Consider the following 4,280-nt stretch of genomic DNA (forward strand, 5'->3'; position numbering starts at 1 on the left):
TAGAAGAAAGCTTTGCTGTAGTTGGGGATCGCAGAGGTGGGTCAAAGAGGCTTTTGTAGAAATGAGATATATTAGGGTTTTTTAAATTAATAAAAAAAAATTTTTAAAAGCATATCGATTTTAAAAGGAAGTAAAAAAAATTCCCCACACCGGGAGCACGGCGAGCCCCGGTGCCGAGCAGGGACGGGGCGGTGCGGGGCATCCGGCGGGGCCAGCCGTGCACGGTGCGGGCTGCTCCGCGCCCCCGGCGCTTCTCCCGCGCCGGAGCTGGGAAAGTTGCCGGCACTAGGGACAGGTTGGGAAGATCCCCGGGTGGCTGATTAAAGCTGACAGCCCTTCAGCTCCGCTCAGCTCCCCGCCTGTACCGCGCCTGGGAGCTGACTTGGCCTAGGATGTAGGTTATTTTTATTAATTTTTTTTTTTCTTCCCCACGCAACTCTCCCGGCCGCTCTCTGTGTTTTTCCCCCCACCATTAGGAGTGAGCCTTCCCTAACCGAGAGCACTAGCAGAGCACAAAGCAGAAGTCGGGGACGGGGCCGCCCCCGGGGCAACGAGGCGCCGCTTCCCTCCCTCTCTCCCTCCCACGCGGCGTGGCGTGGGGCCGGAGCCCGGCTCGGGTCCCGCCGCTCCTACGAGCTGGGTACCAGCAGCATCGGCACCACAGACACCGGCGCTTGTGCTCTCCCTGACCAGCAAACGCTGCGTGGGAATTACTGCTGCTGGTGTTGGCATTGGTTTCCGAGTCAGATGCTTTAGCTTTTCCAGAGGACACGGGCTCATGTGAAAGGCAGAAAGTTTGTGAGCTCCTGGGCTGGAAAGTTCCCTTGGAAGCTCTCCGGAATGCAAATGGGAATATGAGAGAGAGAGAGAGGGAGAGAGGAGGGGTGAGAGAGAGAGCCCTGCCTAAATATTAAAATGCGAGGAGGGAGAAGTTGAGAGAATAAATGAGCACTCACCTTTATGAGGCATCCTGTCTTGTTGTCAAAGCTCCTGTCAATAGTTTAAGAGCGCACTGATTTAAAATGATGGTGCTTTAAAAAGAGTTGCCAGCAAAATAGTTTTTCTCCACTGAAGCTGCTGGTTGTGTGATCTTGAATTCCTGGGAAGGAGACAGAGATTGACAATAAAATGGGCTGTCAGTGACTGGAGAGCGAGAGATAAAAGAGTGTGTGAGTGAAGTGGGGGAGAGAGAGAGAGAGAGGCAGAGCACACCTATGCTGATTGGTGATGGTTCAAGTGTATTAATGTGTGTGTGCCTTGGTCTCTGCCTCGCCTCCACCGCTCTCCACTGGCCCATTAGTGAAGCCTGACCTCTGTCATCATCCTCCAGCAAAACACTTCCTCCCGAGCGCCGGGGACCCGAGCGCGGAGGAAAAAAAAAAAAAAAAAAAACAAACCAACAAAAACCAACCAACAAGCGGCGGAGGAGCTCGGGGGCCGGCGGTTTTCCAAAAACCCCACTTTAATGGCTCGGCGGCCCCGCCGCACCGCGCCCGCCGCCCGCTCCGCTCCGCTCCGCTCCCACCCGAATATCGCCGTATGCAAAGCGCCGCCAGCGCCTCCCCGCCGCCCATTGGCCGCCGCCGCCCGCCCCGGCCCAATTGGCCCAGGCGTTTGAATATGAATGCGCAGGGCCCGGCAGCGCCAGCGCGGCCCGCGCCGCCCCGCACCGCGCCCGCACCGCGCCCGCACCGCACAGGTCCGCCGAGGGGGAAGGGGGGGGGCGGGGAGGGGGGCGGCGGCGCGGCGGCCGCGATGATGGTGGTGGTGATGATGGTGGTGGTGGTTGTGATGGCGATGGCGGGGGAGAGGTCGATTTGCATTTAAACAGTTCGCTCCCGGCCCGACAATGGAAGATAAGGTTGGGGGCTGGGGAAAGAGGGGGGGGGAGGTTGGTGGGAGAAGGAGGGGGGGGGTGTGGAAATAACATTCAAATGGTAAAGGCATAAATATTTGGGAGACAGGCGCGCTTTGTCGCCGGTGAATCGCCCCCGGGAGCGCCCCGAGGCCGATCGCCACCCTCCCCACCCCCCCTGCCTTTTTTCCCCCCAGCTCCCGGCTCTGCCCCGGCCGGGAAAGAGCAGAGCAAATACACCATTTACTTTGTGTATTGAGGGCTCTTGTGAAAAGGCCCTGAAGAGTCCTTTACCAAACACTCACCAACTTCTCCCACGTGCCATTTGTTGACTAAGGGCTGCCCGGCTGATTTTTTTTTTTCTTTCTGTCTTTTTTTTTTTTTTTTTTTTCCTTTTCTTTTAAAGATCCCACGGAGGAGCTGGAGGAGGGCAGAGCCTGGCGCTGGGCAGTGCTGCCGCTTTGTGCCCGTCCGAAGAGGTTCCCCCCGCCTCCCCTCTCCTTTTGCAAAGGGACCCCCTTCACTGGCTGCCAGAAACTCAAGGGGGAAAGTAAGTAAATGACTTTGCTGCTCTGACCACACACCACAAGTACATTTGTTGAATGCTGGACTATTAAGACACACCTCAGTAAACTCTAAAGCAACCCCTCAGCGCATGCATTTAAGGTTACACTGGGAGCACCAGTCCGAGCTCAGGGTGTCCCAATCGGTTACGGCGAGTGGGCCGGGGGGAAGGGAAGGGGGTCTGCACCGGGGAAAAACAATTAAAAAAAAAAAAAAAAAAAAGCTTGGGAGAAAGAAAGAGAAGAAGAGACAGGAAAAAGAAATTCCAAGAGCCACCGCGGAAAGTGGAGAGTATGAACGCGCAAAGCATAAAATGAAGTCGTAGCCGCATACACTTGACTTCTCTTGACATGTGAAAAGTGCTAAAAGTCAAAGCTCATCAATAAAGTATCTTGAAATTGAATAAGAGCCCTGACAACCATTGCATTCTTAAATAAAGTACAATGAGGAGACAAACGACTCTGCCAACGAGTTTGCATGTGAGTGAAAGGGCGCCTCAATGGGAGCGGGATAATGGGCTGCCCGGCCGTCATGCACTGTCATCCCCGGTCCCGCCGAGAAGCTGCCACAGCTCCCTAATAGCACAAAATGGGCTCTTAAGAGACTGCTGCCTGCCCCTCCGCCTCTTCCCTACCCTTCCCCCGATGCCAGGGTGCCGCGGTGACCACCCCGCTCCGCGCCCGGTGGAGAGGCCCGGGAGGCAGGGACTGGGGAGGATAACCTCCCCCCGGCCCTCCCTCCAACCCGGGAACGGGCCGAGCAAAGCCTTTCCTCGGAGGATGCGGGGAAGAGAGAACTGCTGCCCTCCTGCCCCGGGACCCGGCCGACCCCACCTGCAGCGGCGAGGGGCTCTGCAGCGTTGGTCAGGCCTAAGTCAACCTGCGGGTCCTGTTTTGGTTCGGGTTTTGACCCGAGTCGTGCGTTTTTATAGAAATGGAGCCGACTATCGTGATGGACACACGGGAGCATTTGGGAGTGATGGGATCTTCCCTGAAGGTAAGAGCAGTCCGGCCCTGGGGCTGCGGGGCATCCCAAGGGGGGCTCTGCCAAAACGAGGGGCTCAGACAAGGACCCCCCTGCCCCTGCAGCCCCCTGGTCCCCGCGCTCACCTCACCTCCTCCTCTCCAAAACTTTCCAAAGTAACATCTGGCACCAAGTTAACCTGCCCGTGGCCAAGCGTCATTTCAGGGGCGCCGAGGAAATTTTTCAGAGCGACAGAAGAGAAAAGAGACAAAGTCCAAAATGAAGTACGAACCTGTGTCCGGAGTGTGTCCCCTCCAGGGTGGGTGAGTCCCGGCGAGCCGTCCCGAGGAGCAGCCTGTCCCCTCCTAGTTGTCGCTGGCCGAGGCCGGGCGTCCCGCCGCATGCATCCTGCGGGCGAGAGAAAGAGGCTGCGATTTGTAAGCTCGCACCGATCTCGGAGGCTCCAAAGGGATGTTAAAAGCTGGGATCCGGTCCTTTTTCTGGAGTGAAGTCAGTCGTGTCCGTGGGTTTTGATTTTTTTTTTTTTTATCTTGCTTTGTTGTTGTCGTTGTTGTTGTTGTGGGGTTTATTTTCCCTGTTGCACTCCCTCTCTAGCAAACGAGCGATCTTTTTGGCTTTTGTTTTTGGTTTGTTTTTTTTTTTTTTTTTTCCCAACTCTCGTCCACAGGGCGTTAAAGGGGTAGAAGAGAAAACCCACTTTGTCCGAAATCGCAGGCACATATCATTTTTACAAGCTCTCAATTAGCCATCCCTTGGATTAGCACCTTCTTACTCCTCCTCGCCAGAATAAAGCAGCCGTAATCTTGTTGCTATTTTCCCCTCGGGCGCAGCGGGCTTTGTGTTCCCTCCCCCCCCAACCTCCAAAAAAACTTTTAAC

The 4,280-nt window shown here is 55.8% G+C and overlaps 1 protein-coding gene across 8 annotated transcripts in view; it reads right to left on the bottom strand.

Annotated features, from left to right (window-relative positions):
• Positions 1-4,246, bottom strand: part of PAX6 (paired box 6) — a 22,240-nt gene extending 17,994 nt beyond the window's left edge. For 3 of the 8 annotated variants that reach the window (XM_027904599.1, XM_027904601.1, XM_027904598.1), the window contains exons 1-2: positions 1,213-1,322; positions 957-1,099 (exon numbers count right to left, since the gene is read on the bottom strand). The gene's annotated coding sequence lies outside the window, so the exon portion shown is untranslated. Of the gene's footprint in view, positions 1-956; positions 1,100-1,212; positions 1,390-2,160; positions 2,222-3,674 lie in introns of those variants that run through there. The other 5 variants (XM_027904597.1, XM_027904593.1, XM_027904595.1 and 2 more) reach the window with 4 other exon arrangements.
• Positions 4,247-4,280: the final 34 nt, after the last annotated feature.

The sequence above is a fragment of the Empidonax traillii genome, unplaced genomic scaffold, assembly GCF_003031625.1.
Source record: "Empidonax traillii isolate 1590-97213 ecotype Southwest subspecies unplaced genomic scaffold, ASM303162v1 scaffold1068:size345056, whole genome shotgun sequence".
NCBI classification, from domain to species: domain Eukaryota; kingdom Metazoa; phylum Chordata; class Aves; order Passeriformes; family Tyrannidae; genus Empidonax; species Empidonax traillii.